The 16244-nt window shown below is 46.6% G+C and overlaps 1 protein-coding gene across 2 annotated transcripts in view; it reads right to left on the bottom strand.

Annotated features, from left to right (window-relative positions):
* The window catches only part of ME2 (malic enzyme 2), a gene marked incomplete in the record, with an annotated part of 77291 nt that extends 64709 nt beyond the window's left edge, over positions 1 to 12582 (bottom strand). The window contains 1 exon segment of one of the 2 annotated variants that reach the window (XM_070050174.1): positions 11872 to 12582. 2 annotated transcript variants of the gene reach the window in all.
* Positions 12583 to 16244: the final 3662 nt, after the last annotated feature.

The raw sequence follows: 16244 nt of genomic DNA on the forward strand, positions 1-16244 counted from the left end.
GTGGCCATGAGCTCTCATGCCTCTGTGGGCATGCCACCCTCCCAGCCCTTTCACGTGCTCAGCAGCCCAGAAGCTCATCCCATCTTGCTCAATTTTTATAGCCTTGAATTTCCAGCCCAGAGGTGGCAGGTGGGGCTGAAAGTTCCAAACCTCTAATCATTTGTCTTTCTGGTGACCTACCCCATTCTGAGTTACCTCACTGGCATACTGCAAGGTGTGATCAAAAGGGGATCATTAAAAATAACAAGACACATCTATAACTCCTGACATTTCAAGAGTTTTAGGAGCTGCCATAAGAAACCAGGCAAAGACCAAATACATTCCCCATCATGTCCTACTACTTAAGACATATTTAATGAACTCCCTTCCTAAAGCAGAAAAGAATCTATCATATCACCAAGGACATAAACCTTAAACTAAACTGTGCTTTGTTCTAATGAGCAGATTTATAAACTTAAACAGATTTTCCTTGAACCACAACTACAGTTACACCAAGTCTTTGAGATCACCTGCTTTCAACCTCTAAACTATAGCTCAGAGACAGAAGCTGACATACCCAGTATCACTTAGCTTCTTCGTAGTCCAGGGTTCTGGTTTGGTTTCCCCTTCCTGTTCCAACGTATTTTTAGCCCAAGCCTTTTGTTACATTCTTCCTTGTTTCTTCAATGAATTCCCTTCTAAGTCCCATTTTTCAAGACAAAATTTGATTTCCTAATTTAAGCAATTTCTCTACCACTTAAATTCTCATAGTTCTTGTCTACTGACATGCCACCCTTTTGCCTCAATAATTTTACATCTACATTTCTATTTTTTATATTCAAATGTTCATGTTTCACGATTCAGAATTCTGATTTCATCAAAGACTTCAAGGCTTTTTCAAGACCTTTCCAAATTAATATCTTCAGTAGCTGACTACAAATGTTTTATTTTTTATGACACAATTTTTGTCCATGAGGTCTTTTTTTTATTAAATATGAGCTACCTTTGATGTTGGTCCCATAGGTGTTCTGTGTTGTGGATATCAACCCCTGAAGGCAGTTTTAAATTTGCTTGTGTATGAGACCTAGAGACAATATTACCAGCTAACTCCCAAGTAGCTCAACACTTTTATCCTGATTCATTTCCACTTCAACCACTAAAGCTTCTGAAATACCTGATGTCTTTCAAAGTTGTTTTTCAGTTACATTCTAAGCGATGCAATCCCCAGCCATTCCAACTAGTCCAAATCCTACCACAAGAGCCAGGCCTAAGCAGATGGGCTACCAAGTGTTCAAAAGTCATCCTTTGCTTAATTTTAATGCTCAGATCTCTGCCTCAGGAGGCCTTAAGCCACATTACCATGACATGTGAAGTGTGTCACAGCATATTTCCAAACTGCACCTGCACAAGTTTAGGCCCCCTCCTCAAGGAATGATAAAACTTTTCCCTCTGAAGGCTACTTCCCCACCCAATGTAAGAGGCACCGCTTCCATTCCAAGGAGCCAGCACTCTAGAAAACGATTCCCCATATTCTCATTTGCCACAAATATAAAGTACTATATAGCAACTACTTCCGCTCAAGATTCTGGTTTCCACTTGCTAAGTGAACTCACTTTGGCTAGTTAAGGGGTTTACAGACAGTTTCTGTGCTAAAGGGTTACAAACTGCAGGAGTAGAAGTCCAAGCCCAAATTCAAGAGAGCCGAAGGCTTAGGGTTCTACTTATGATGTGGGGTGGGTGGCTTAACGTCACTTAGTATTATGCCTATATTCCTATCTATATCAATCTGTTTTATTTTTTTAGTCTCTATGAAACATACTACCAAATTTGGTTTCCTTTAAGCCAACCTTCAAAAACATTCAACAGAATTTAATTAAATCACTATCATGCAATACTCTCATATCATTAGTAAGTTATGAAGTCTTAAAGCTCTCCTTTAGGAACTTTTTAAAACTATAACTAACTTACCCTTTTCTTGATATTTTAAAAAGCATAAATAGATACATATCTCTGTAAGCTTCCCAATATAAACTTCTTGCATGTTCATGAATTATTTCCAGGAACATCATCCAGGTCTCCTACGTGGGTGCAGGGGCCCAAGTACTGGGCCATCTTCGGCTGCTTTCCCACACCATTAGCAGGAAACCAGATGAAAGTAGAGCAGCTGGGATTCAAACCAGTGTGCATATGGGATGCCAGCATTGCAGGCAGCAGCTTAACCCTCTGAGCCACAATTTCGCCCCGGTTATTAAGTTTTCAAAGAGCTGACCACATAGTTTGTGTGGTTCTTCCAGGAGAGCACTGCTAAATTCAAGTAACACTTTGGTACCAAAAGATTAGTACTGTAACATATTGGTGAGGGAGGCAAATCTAAAATAGTGTGGAATATATTTTCTTTTAAATCAAAGGTGATTTGAAAAAAATCATATTGCAATCAACGGTTAAGATTAGCATTTTAAAACTTTTTGGGAGCCGGCGCCGTGGCTCACTTGGCTAATCCTCCGCCTGCGGCACCAGCATCCCATATGGGCGCCAGATTCTAGTCCCGGTTGCTCCTCTTCCAGTCCAGCTCTCTGCTGTGGCCCGGGAAGGCAGTGGAGGATGGCCCAAGTGCTTAGATCCTGCACCCGCATGGGAGATCAGGAGGAAGCACCTGGCTCCTGGCTTTGGATCAGCACAGCGCGCCAGCCATAGTGGCCATTTGGGGGGTGAACCAACGGAAGGAAGACCTTTCTCTGTCCCTCTCTCTCTCTAACTCTGCCTGTCAAAAAAAAAAAAAAAAAAAAAAAAAAAAAAAAAACCTTTTTGGGGCCACCACTGTGGTATATAAAGGGTAAAGCTGAAGCCTGCAGTGCCAGCATCCCATATGGGCACCAGTTCGAGACCTGGCTGCTCCACTTCCAATTCAACTCTCTGCTATGGCCTGGTAAAGCAGCAGAAGATGGCCCAAGTCCTTGGGCCCCTGCACGCAAATGGGAAAACCAAAAGAAGCTCCTGGCTTCTGGCTTCAAATTGGCCCAGCTCTGGCCATTGAGGCCATTTGGGGGGTGAACCAGCAGATGGAAGGCGCTCTCTCTCGCTGCCTCTGCTTCTAAGTAACTCTGCTTTTCTAATAAATAAATCTTTATTAAAAGTCCTTTATTTGGCCGGCGCCGCGGCTCAATAGGCTAATCCTCCGCCTTGCGGCGCCGGCACACCGGGTTCTAGTCCCGGTCGGGGCGCCGGATTCTGTCCCGGTTGCCCCTCTTCCAGGCCAGCTCTCTGCTGTGGCCAGGGAGTGCAGTGGAGGATGGCCCAGGTGCTTGGGCCCTGCACCCCATGGGAGACCAGGAGAGGCTCCTGGCTTCGGATTAGCGCGGTGCGCTGGCCATAGCACGCCAGCCGCAGCGGCCATTGGGGGTGAACCAATGGAAGAGGAAGACCTTTCTCTCTCTCTCTCTCACTGTCCACTCTGCCTGTCAAAAAAAAAAAAAAAAAAAAAGTCCTTTATTTTTATTTGAAAGGCAGAGAGAGAGAAAGAGATTAGCATTTTGACATATGAAATTTTCTGTTTTTTGCTCCTGGTTAAAATATTGTTCCTATTTAATAGTGAATTTAGCCTGTATAATAAACATAATACCAAAAGGGCAAGCACTGCAGTACAGTGAGTTAAGCCACTGCCTGTGATTCAGTATCTCATACTGAAGTGCTGGTTTGAGTCCCAACTGTTGCATTTTCTTTTTTCTTTCTTTCTTTCTTTTTTTCTTTTCTTTTCTTTTTTTTTTTTTTTTTTTTTTTTTTTTTGACAGGCAGAGTGGACAGTTAGAGAGACAGAAAGGTCTTCCTTTTGCCGTTGGTTCACCGGCGCACTGCGCTGATCCAAAGGCAGGAGCCAGGGGCTTCTCCTGGTCTCCCATGGGGTGCAGGGCCCAAGCACTTGGGCCATCCTCCACTGCACTCCCTGGCCACAGCAGAGAGCTGGCCAACTGTTCCATTTTCAATCCAGCTTCCTGCTAATGCACCTGGGAGGGCAGCAAGAAATGGCTCAAGAACTTCTGCTCCCGGCACTCTTGTGAGAGACCAGGATGGAGTTCCTGGTTCCTGGCTTCGGAGACCCAGTCGTTGCTGGCCATTTGGGCAGTGATCCAGAAATGGAAAATAGACAGACATACTGCCTTTCAAATAAGTAAATAAATCTTTACTTAAAAGGTTCATTATGGGGCCAGCGCCATGGTGCAGCAGGTTAATCCTCCGCCTGCGGCACCGGCATCCCATATGGGCGCCGGGTTCTAGTCCCGGTTGCTCCTCTTCCCAGTCCAGCTCTCTGCTCTGGCCTGGGAGGGCAGTGGAGGATGGCCCAAGTGCCTGGGCCCCTGTACCCACATGGGAGACCAGGAAGAAGCACCTGGCTCCTGGCTTCGGATTGGTGTAGCTCCAGCTGTAGCGGCCATTTGGGGAGTGAACCAACGGAAGGAAGACCTTTCTCTCTGTCTCTCTGTAACTCTACCTGTCAAATAAAATCTTTAAAAAAAAAAGATTCATTATAAAAAAATTATACCAACTTTAAAATCTATATCACAGATAACTCTGATGATAAAATAAGGAGAATATATGCAAAAAAGCATAATTAGAGACTTAAAAAATTGTTACATAATTGAAATTATTAGAAAATTTTATTTTATTACCAAAGGATAGAGACTAAAACATGGTAGTACATTAAACAGGAGTTGGCTCCCTAAACTCAGGCAATCATTTAAACCCCAAAGTCTTTTGCTAATACTAAAGGTTGGTGGATTAGGGTGGCGACTTGATACAGTTACGGCATCTAGGAGGTGGGCCGAGGGGACTTTCCCAGCACTGGGCGCCTGCCTCGTTCTCCAGAGGACTGGCTATGTAAGTTGAGTTCACCTCGGCCTCTCTGCCTTCTTGTTCGCCGTGTGACTCTCCTCTGTGCACACATTCTGCCTCCGTCAGCCTCCACCAGATGCCAGGCTAATGAGGCTGCCAGATCTTGAGCTGCGGACCTCCAAGAGGTAAGCCAAAGGAAACTTTTCCTTCCCAAGAAGCTCCTCCTCAGTTAAAGCAGTGAACAGTTGACTAGCACAAAGCATAATTTTAACACTGTCTTTAAAACAAGTCTGCCTAAGTTAAAAAAAATTGCTAAAGTTAGAACTCAGGGGGCTGGTGCTGTGGCATGGGAGACCTGGAAGAAGCTCCAGGCTCCTGGCTTCAGATTGGCCCAGCTCCGGCCATTGTGGCCATTTGGGGAGTGAACCAGTGGATGGAAGATCGATTTCTCTCTCCCTCTGCCTCTGCTTTCTGTAACTCTACTTTTCAAAAAAATAAATATTTAAAAGTAAATAAAGTTAGAATTCAGGACATTTAAAGAGAGGCTGGTGGGCTTAATACCAACTGAAGGCAAGAAAACAAAAATCGGAAGAAACACACCTAGCAATTTATGTCCAGAGACATGACAGAAGGAAGACTATCAATGTGTAAAGATGGCAAACAAAAGGTGGTAGAGATTCGGAGTAAATATGACATAAAAGAAAGCTGCTTGTAGCAAGTTTCTTGGGTACTGGAATATGCCTGAAGTTTCTCCTCCCGTGTGGCCACTGTCATTCACACGGCCTTGCCCTTTCTGTGAGTAAGTGCTGATAAAACGCAGAGGTTAATGAACAGGGAGGCAATGGAATGTACTCTCTGGGAGGTGCTTACATACTGGATTGGGACTGAAGCTATTAGGCCATTTACTGGAGACTACTCTCCCAAGGCCTCTACACAGGCAGCAGAAAGGAGAGTCAACACTTGGGAGAGAATGGGGCAGGCCTTTGACACAGGGGTTAAGACGCTGCCTAGGAGGCCAGCACTGTGGTGTAGCAGGTAAAGCTGCCGCAGGCATATGGGCACTGGTTTGAGTCCTGCCTGCTCCACTTCTGATCCAGCTCTCTGCTATGGCCTGGGAAAGCAGTAGAAGATGGCCCAAGTCCTTGGGCCCCTGCACCCACATGGGGACCTGAAACAAGCTCTTTTTTTTTTTTTAATTTTCATTTATTTATTTATTTTTTTGACAGGCAGAGTGGACAGTGAGAGAGAGAGACAGAGAGAAAGGTCTTCCTTTGCCGTTGGTTCACCCTCCAATGGCCGCCGCGGCCAGCGCGCTGCGGCCGGTGCACCGCGCTGATCCGATGGCAGGAGCCAGGTACTTATCCTGGTCTCCCATGGGGTGCAGGGCCCAAGCACTTGGGCCATCCTCCACTGCACTCCCTGGCCATAGCAGAGAGCTGGCCTGGAAGAGGGGCAACCGGGACAGAATCCGGCGCCCTGACCGGGACTAGCCGGTGCCGCAAGGCGGAGGATTAGCCTAGTGAGCCGCCGCGCCGGCCTGAAACAAGCTCTTGGCTCCTGGCTTCAGATCAGCTCAGCTCTGGCCTTTATGCCCACTTAGGAAGTGAACCAGTGGATGAAACACTTTCTCTCCAGTGCCGTGGCTCAATAGGCTAATCCTCCGCCTGCTGCGCCAGCACACTGGGTTCTAGTCCTGGTTGGGGCACTGGATTCTGTCCTGGTTGCTCCTCTTCCAGGCCAGCTCTCTGCTGTGGCCAGGGAGTGCAGTGGAGGATGGCCCAAGTACTTGGGCCCTGCACCCGATGGGAGACCAGAAGCACCTGGCTCCTGGCTTTGGATCAGTGCGGTGTGCCGGCTGCAGCGCGCCGGCCGCAGTGGCCATTGGAGGGTGAACCAACGGTAAAAGGAAGACCTTTCTCTCTGTCTCTCTCTCTCTCTCTCTCACTGTCCACTCTGCCTGTCAAAAAAAAAAAAAAAAAAGACTTTCTCTCTCTCTCTCTCTCTCAGCCTCTACCTCTCTCTGTAGCTCTGCCTTTCAAAATAAATAAATACATCTTAAAAAAAAAAAAAAAGATGCTGCCATGCTGCCTAGAATACCTGCATCCTACAGTCCATTCCCATCTGGAAGCCAGCCGCTCCTGGCTTTGACCTGGTCCAGCTCTGGATATTACAGGCATTTGGGAAGCAAATCAGCAGGTGGAAGGTCTCAATCTCAATCTCTCTAATTAAAAAGAAAAAATGGGGGGGGGCAGGGGTACAGTGTGTTAAGCTGCCAACTGTGAATGCTGGCATCCTGTATCTGGACACTGGTTTAAGTCCCAGCTGCTCTGCTTCTGATCCAGCTCTCTGCTAACATGCTTGGGAAAACAGAGAAGATGGCTCAAGTGCTTGGACCCCTACTACCCACATGGGAGTCCCAGGTGGAGTTCCAGGTTCCTGGCATCAGCCCAGGCTGTTGCAGCCATCTGGGGAGTGAACCAGTAGATGGACTTTCTCTTTCTCTTTTTGTCACTCTGTCAAATAAAAGACATCTTTAAAAAATTTTTTTAAAAAGTCACTTGGGCGAGAGGCCATGGTGCTGCAAGTACAAGCTTTGCAGTTAGACAGATTTGAGTCTGCATCTGCGGTCAGCTGATCACCAGTTTAGAATAAGTTTTATCAGCCAGGCATTCCAAAATTGGCTTTGAATTGGTTTTAATCTGGAACATGCTTTTCACTGGTCTGTAACCGAAAGAAGACAAACTAGGACAATGTAATAGAGTTTTCCATAGTACTGAATTCATTGTCTCTATTAATTTTGTATTATAACTTTCCTGCCTTTTTGGTGATAAAATGTCCTTTTATTTAGGAAAGGATGGAACAGTAGATGACAGTAATTTTTAAGAAGATCCTTAATTGGCCGGCGCCGTGGCTCACTAGGCTAATCCTCCACCTGCAGTGTCAGTACTCTGGGTTCCAGTCCTGGCTGGGGTGCCGGTTCTGTCCCAGTTCCCTGCTGTGGCCCGGGAGGGCAGTGGAAGATGGCTCAAATGCTTGGGCCCTGCACCCGCATGGGAGACCAGGAGGAAGCACCTGGCTCCTGGCTTAGGATCAGCGCAGTGCTGGCCGTAGCGGCCATTTGGGGGGTGACCCAACAGAAGGAAGACCTTTCTCTCTGTCTCTCTTTCTCACTAACTCTGCCTGTCAAAAAAAAAAAAAAAAGAAGAAGAAGAAGAAGAAGAAGAAGAGGAAGATCCTTAATTACCCTTGACAGAATTAAAAGTTGAGGATCTTATATCTGGGCTCAATTGCCATCCCTATACATCCAGCTTAATTTTTTTTTTTAACTTGTCCATGAAGTCCAAAGATCTAGCAATCACTGACTTAGAAGTCTCAGTTTTCTCTTCAGTAGAATGGGGGAAAACAAACTCTCTCTTGTAGAAGTCTGTGGAATAATGATGGCATATAAAAAGTATCAAGTCCTGGGGTCAGCGCTATGGTGTGGCAGATTAAACTGCCACCTATGGCGCTGGCATCACATATGGGTGCTAGCTGGGAGTCCACACTGCTCCACTTCCTATCCAGCTCCCTGCTGGTATGCCTAGGAAAGCAGCAGAAGACCAGGAAGATGCTCCTGGCTCCTATCTAGCCCAGCTCTAACCATTGCAGCCATTTAGGGAGGAACCAGCAGATGGAAGATCTCTCTCTCTCTCTCTCTCTCTCTCTCTCTCTCTGTAGCTCTGCCTTTCAAATAAAATAGGTAAATCTTAAAAAAAAAAAAGTTATCAACTCCTTAAAGCTTTACCATCAACAACACAAAGCTTGACTACTTGACTTTAAGATTTATTTAATAGAACCCAAAAATGAGCAATAAAATCCATATTCAGGCAGTCTAACAGACAGGTCAGAGGACAAGCTCTGGCCCAGATTTAAAACCTGGCTTTGTCACCTGAAGCTCTGTGGGGCCGAGTAAGTCACAGACTGCCTGAGTGGCAGGTCTCCCACCACCCCAAGGAGATGATGAAGATCTGCTACACAGGGCTGTTTTAAGATGTGAATTGATAATCTACTTAAGATGCTACCACAGTGCCCTCTAAATGCTCTAGAAATGTTGACTGTCATCATTCACAGAGTAAGGGGGCCAGAGGTGCTCTAAATGCCTGCAAGCCTCCCCATCAACAGCTTCAATGGTAAATCCCACAGGAAGAGACCATGAGGATAATACGACCACATCTACTGAAAATATTTCAAGTTAAACCTCTAGGCCAAGAACAAGAATCTGGATGGCATACAGATCCACGCAATACCAAATGTCAGCCTAAGCAGTACCTGTGGAATCACTAATTCTCATTATTTTTGAAATTTGTCCGTGTTCCTCAAAGGAAGTACCATATAATCAAAATGGTGATTCTCAAACAAAATGGTTAACTTTTAGGAAAAGTAACCTTTCTAGAAAAGCAAATGTAATTTTTATTTACTCTGAATTTTCTCTACTAACATTAATCTTCAGTGAAGAAACAGATTTTAGTGTTACTTGTTTTAAAATATGGCTACTTTGAAATTCAAAAACATAAATCATAATTTTAGTTTAGCATAAATTAGCTGTAGTTTAGAATAGCTTACTTTTTTATAAAGTTAAGTACAATTTATATGTGAACAGCATTGCAGTAGAAATTTTCAAATGGTAAATGAGTTTTTCCTTTAGCAGTCTACAATGTGTTTTCATAAATACACTGAAAAACAAAAATCATACATAAACACCCCTAAGGGTGTAACCCACAGCAGTTCCCTGTCCCAGAGCAGCTGGTAAGCAGGAGCAAGCTATTCTCAAGAGAAGAAACACTTTCATCAAAGCACAGCCCAACATTTCCTGTAACTATGATATCACCATCTCTAACCTCACTCTCTGCCAAACTTTCAAGTTTATTTTTTAAGGTTTATTTTATTTATTTCAAAGAGTTACAGAGAGAATAGGGCCAGAGAGAGAAATCTTCCATCTTCTGGTTCACTCTCCAAATGACTGCAACAGCCAGAGCTGAGCTGATCCAAAAGCCAGGAGTCAGGAGCATCTTCCAGGTCTCTCATGAGGGTGCAGGGGCCCAAGGACTTGGGCCATCTTTTACTGCTTTCCCAGCCATAGCAGAGAGCTGGATTGGAAGTGGAGCAGCTGGGACTCGAACAGGCGCCCACATGGGATGCCAGTGCTACAGACTGGAGCTTTAAGCCGCTGCACTGATCCCCTTTCAAGTCTTTATAACCACCATGTTAGAATTAGGTGCAGGTTGCAAATACGTGTTCAAAGTTCATTAAAGGTCTAATATTAGAAGATACGGTTAAACTGGATTTTCTCCGTATTTCTGCAAACCATAAGAGCAATATACAATCAACTAGTTATAGCAGCTACTCACGATTGATTTAAGGAAAGTGTCCCCTAACTTCCAGAATATTTGGAAACTAAAGATTAAAATTCATGAGTCCACACTGCATTTCCCTTAATGTAAACAGTGCTGCAGAAGCATTGCATTGTGGGGGTGTAGCCATGAAGTTACATTGCCTGAGTTTAAATCCAGGCTTTGCCAAGGTAAAAAATGGGTCTAGGTCAAGCTAATCTTCCTAAACCTCAGTTTGCCTATAAACTGGAGATAATAACAGTACCAGCCTTAAAGGGTTATTTTGAGAAAATCCATGCATAGATCTGGGCCAGCCATCACTTAACTGCTCCTGCTTTTATCACTATCATCATCATCAATTGCAACACTAACAGAAGCAGCAATGGTTTTAAGTGCTTTGCTTATTAGTGATTGTCCTGTTGACTGTACAAAGAAATTATGGTGTATATATACACTATGACGGGTACTACACAGTTGTTAAAAAAAAAAAAAGAAATCCTGTCTTTTCCAACAAGATGGATGCAACTGGAAACCGTTATACTTAGTGAAATAAGCCAGTCCCCAAAAGACAGATCCTCTATTTTCCCTGATCCAAGGTAACTAATAGAGTACCTGAAATGTAATGTCCTGGAGTTAAACAGGCATTTTGAGAATTCATGATGGTTTACACCCCTTGTTTCTCATTGAGGAAGTTTTTTTCCTCTTCATGCTATTTGTTGAACTCTTTCATTTAAGAGTAGGGTTAACTATACGATTATTAAGTAAACTGAAAACAGATCTTTGTAAAAATTAAGAGTGAGAATGTGACAGGGAGGAGGAGGAAGGGTTGGAGAGTCGGCGGGGGGGGGGGAGGAAGTGTCACTGTGTTCTTAAATCTGTATATACGAAATATATGAAACCTGTATAACTTAAACAAATTTTTAAAAAAGAGAAGTGATTATCACACACATTAGGAAGGCAAATACACAAATATGAGAAAACGTTTTGTAGGGAAGCACCTCTGTGGAGGTTTATTTTGCTCACAAGCAACACAAAAACTTTCTAGAATTATCTTTGGAACCAAAAACGAAAGTCAAATCTAGGACCACAGATGTAATATCGCACGCAGCGCTGGTTATCGCGAGCGTCCAAGCAACACCTGCCAATCCTGGGGCACAAATGCCATTTCTCCCGAACGAACGACGATTCCAATCTCAGAACTTTCTAGGCTGCAGCCACACTTTCCCGCAAAAGCAAAAACGTACACAGACACTGGCTGACGGCGGCTGCTCGCCCACCCCGGATCGGGAGTCAAGGGGCTTTTGAGCCCTCAGACCAGTCTCCCAGGGTCTCGGGGGAAGACAGCGAGGGATGCTCGCGGCCTGGAGGCCACAGGGCACGACCCCCGGGCGGGAGTGGGGGTGGGGGGCGGCGCCCCGGCGCCAGCAGAGGCAGGACCTGGGAGAGTGCGCCCCAAAAGCGGGCGCCAGGTTTGGCCGCGGGCCGAGGGCCCGAGGGTCGCGCCTGCCCCTCACCCAGGGCGCGGCGCCCCAGGCCGCTTCCTTCCTCCTCACGCCCCAACCGCCAAACGCGGACGTCCTCGGGCCACGCTCGCTCCACGGCCCGGAGAAGGCCGGCGCCCGCTTCCCTCTCACAGCCCCCGCCCCGGCAGCGCCGTGCCAGGCCTCCCGCAACCGCGTGCCGCGCAGAGCCTTACCAGCTGCCGCGCCCTGCGACAGGTGGCTCTGCGGGAGGAGAGGCCGCGGCTCTGCCGCCCACCCGGGTGATGCTCCGCTCCGGCGCCGCCTGGCCGCCTCCTCCTCGGAGCTCCTGGAAGCCGGCGCCGGCTCAGGCTCGTACTGGCGTGGGCGGCCCCCCAACCAGCCGAATTAGCCAGGAACCCGGCGCGGGCAGGCACGGCCCCGTGGGCGGAGACGGACAGACGCGCCGGCCAATGAGAGGCAGGGAGGCACGGAGCCAGCGCGGGGGGCGGGGCCCGCCTCGGGGCTTGGCGGTCAGGCTCCCCGCTCCGCGCTCCCGGCGGCCGCACCTTTCTCCGAGCTGTTCTTCGAGGTTACTGTTAGAAGCCGGGCGCGCGCCTGAGGGCGAGGGAAGCCATCCAGCGGGCGTGAGAGGCGCTGTGCTGAGGAGGAGGAGGAGGAAGACGCGTGCTCCCAGGAGAAAGTCGGGACTGGCGGGGCGTCGACCCCGCGGGCCCCACTCGCGGGTCGTCGGGGGTCAGGGCCGCGTGCTCGCGCGAGAAGCGGCTCTGCGCAGGCGCGGCCGGGGACCGGTCTCCCTGCCCGAGCGGCCGAGGGGAGGCTGCGAGTTAGGACGTCCGCGGGGGGAGGGGGAGGGGAGGACGCGGGAAATACGAGGCTTCCGCCCTTGAGGGACGCGGCTTCCGAGCTGTTTAGCGTGCATGTAGGACTCAGTGGCCACGGCCGCTGGCGGTTCTGACCCGCGGGGACCTTACCGATCGTCCCTGCCCTCACGGTCGCCATAAATAGAGCGTGCGCGTCCTCTCAGAAAGTCCCGTCCTTGAGTCCGGCGGGCGCCGCGCCTTCCTGCCGGTGCCCGCCCACGAGGGTGATTCTGGAAGAATTGCTTCCCTCAGGTTTCGGAAAACGGCACTACCGAGAAGCCTTGACTGGCGTTGGGTTCGTGTACGCAAAGCAGGGAGTGGAGATGATACTTTTAGGAGTAGAGATGTAAAGGGTGAAAAAGAAGCAAGGAGGGTGGAGAAAAAGTGATGGGAATGTAGGATGGCTTGTGCCCGCCTGGACTGTGCCGCACGGCGGGGTGGGGCATGGGAGAGAACGCTGCAATTAGATGACAAATGGTAGATAGGGCTGCTCTAGCAGTCGCCGCAGCGCGGCGTGGCCATGAAAAAATCATGACCTCAAATCACCCTGCTTACCAGAACCCTAACAAGCAGAGGCTGAATAAGGGAAACTTCGGGAAGTTCACGTAGAGGGAAAATCCTTTCATCTTGGAAAGATTGTCCTACAAGGGCGTCGCCCCGGGATTGAAGGGTTTTAGAGAACTGGCAGGGATGGGACTTCAGTTTGGTTAAAGTTGAGGTCAATTGATTCCTTGTGAAATGAAGTATCTTCATGTCAAGGAAGCAGACGCTCAGTTCGTGGATTCCTTCTCCTTAGACACTCGAAGCAGTGATTGGTCAAAGCTTCCTACTGAAAAGCCAAACTCACAGTTTGTTACTGGGAAAACAAGCTAGTAGTTGTTCTGCTACTACACAATCACCACAGAATACGGTAATTCACCTCTGGTCATTAAAGACATGTGTGGGGTTCTACCCACCGACCCACTCTTCAGAGGATGTTAGCTGGGTGTGCTACGACTTCACTCAGTTCTAACATGCTGGACCCGGAAATGCAAAAGGTTCATGGAAATACAGGGTGTTGGTGCAATAAGCTTTAAAGTCCATTCATTTTTCCTATGTATTTCTGTGAACTTCCTGAAGATCCCTCCTGGTGCCCAGTTGTCACAGGTTAAGAGCTCAGATCCACAGGTCTGTCCCTACTCTCTATGTCAGATGCCCCATGTTGCCACCAGGTCTCTTTGTATTCAATTAATTTGCTAGGATGGCTCACAGAACTCGGGGAAACTCTTTAACCTACATTTACTAGTTTGTTATAAAGGATGTAGGTGAATGGCAGAGATGCCAGGAAACTGAATTGGAAGCTGACTCAAACCCAGACACTCCAATATGAGATCCAGGCATCCCAAGCAGCATTCTAACCATTGCTCCAAAAACTTGCATCAAATATACAATTTTTTTAAAAAAGAAGTCATCTAAAATCTGATGTCTAATCCAATAGGTTGGGGGCATACAGAACTAAAGTATTACTACTACTACTGCTACTACTACTACTACTACTTTAGATCTGACATCCTCAATTTGACCTAATAGTTACAAACTACAGAAAGAAGTATAAATTATTATAACAGGGGCTGGCATTGTGGTGCTGCTTTGGCCTGGCCCAACCTTTGCTATTGTGGGCCTTTGAGGAATGACAGAGCAAATAGAAGAGTCTCATATTCTCTCTCCCTGTATCCCTCTGTTTCTGTCTCTCTGTCTCTCTCACATACATACACACAGCCTTTCAAGTAGATGAAAATAAACATTAAAAATTATTAGTACAGTAATGGAATTTTTGTGTATTTTAATAATGACAGAAATTGTTTATAGCTGCAAACAGAAAACCCTATGAGAATTGAATTGTACGAATGGAGACTTCTTTCACAAAACAAGAAATACAGTAGGATTCAGGCTTACTCCATCTGGATGCTTGAAAATGAAAGAACCTCTCCTAAATGCAAGGCCTCTTCAGGAGATGACAATAGGACTGACAGTCCTTGACTAGGAATATGGCTGAACATGAAATACATTTCCAAGCAGAGGGTGGGCTACCTGTGTTATTCATCCCATTTATGGATAATCTGGGAGTGATAAAAGGAAGGTCGTTTGGATTGTAGTGGGTAGGAATGTGTGGATGCAGGGGGAGGGAGTTTGAAAGTTATCTGAGAAATGCTTCAATTCTTTAACAACTTTTTGTTTGTTTGTTTGTTTGCTTGCTTGCTTATTTCCTTCCAAGGAAAGAGTACATCCTGGGAGTTTGGAATGTGTGAGTTCTAGTGTTCTCTCTTAGGGAACTGGATGGCTTTTCTCCCATCAGATGGACATGATTAAACTTTCCCTACCTATTTCAAAGATTTTGAAAAGAGTAAAGGAGATGAAAAGTGTAAGGGTTTTGTAAATTTAAAAGGATATAGATGCAAACAAAGTATTCAGGCTCCCTGCTTGGCATGTTTGTTCAATGAATAACAATTGCCATTTACTGAGCGCTTATTATTTGCTGATCATCACTCTAGGGCTCTTCCTGTATACATCAAAGTCTTTTCATTGTCTTGACAGTCTGAGGTAGGTGTAACTGTTATCCCCATTTCACCTATAGGAAAACTGAGTGCTTAGAGGTTGACTCACCCAAGGCTGCCTCTAAAGAGTGGAAAGAACATGCAAACTCTGCTGTACAATTCTGAGTGTTTTTATATACAGTTCAATGTCTTGCAAAGACTAGAAAGAGCATCCCACTTCCCAGACTGGGAAGGCCTTCCCCTCTACAAGCTGTCAATTAAAATCCCCTTCGTAACTCAAGGACAAATTCTACTCTCATCTTTTCAGTGGACTTTTGTGCAAGAGTATATAAATGTGCATTGGAATCACCTGAGAACTTTAAAACAATCGGTTATCCTACACCAATGACATAATCTGATGTGAGACTCCAGCACATGTGTTTCTTGATCATTCTCTTGTGTTCCAATTTTGCGTACTTATACAGTGTATTATGAATTCCACAAGAGAAGGGATTTATAAAATTATTTCTTCCAAGGCCGGCACTGTGGCGCAGCAGGTTAAAGCCCTGGCCTGAAGCACCAGCATCCCATATGGACGCTGGTTCTAGTCCCAGCTGCTCCTCTTCTGATCCAGCTCTCTGCTATGGCCTGGGGTAGCAATAGAAGATGGCCCAAGTCCTTGGGCCCCTGCACCCATGTGGGAGACCTGGAAGAAGCTCCTGGCCCCTGGCTTCGGATCGGCACAGCTCTGACTTGCAGCCATCTGGGGAGTGAACCAGTGGATGGAAGACCTCTCTTTCTGTCTCTACCTCTTTCTGTAACTCCGTCTTTCAAATAAATAAAATAAAATAAATTATTTCTTCCTGCATTCGTCCCTTGTCCCCATGTGATTAGTGCTTGATTAAATGACAAAAACATCTGGTTTATTTGGGCAGGTAAATCAGTGTCAGCATTAGATTCAGGAGTTCTCAAAGTGTGACCCAAGACCCTGGCCACCTTCCTCCCCAGGTTGTTAGCAGTGCAGATTCTCAGGCTTCCCCAGTGAATCAGGAACTCAGGGGTTGAGACCCAACAATTTTGATTTTTTTTTTTTTTTTTGACAGGCAGAGTGGACAGTGAGAGAGAGACAGAGAGAAAGGTCTTCCTTTTTCCGTTGGTTCACCCCACAATGGCTGCTGCGGCCAGCGCACTGCACTGATCTGAAGCCAGGAG

This window comes from Oryctolagus cuniculus, chromosome 10, assembly GCF_964237555.1.
Source record: "Oryctolagus cuniculus chromosome 10, mOryCun1.1, whole genome shotgun sequence".
NCBI lineage: Eukaryota > Metazoa > Chordata > Mammalia > Lagomorpha > Leporidae > Oryctolagus > Oryctolagus cuniculus.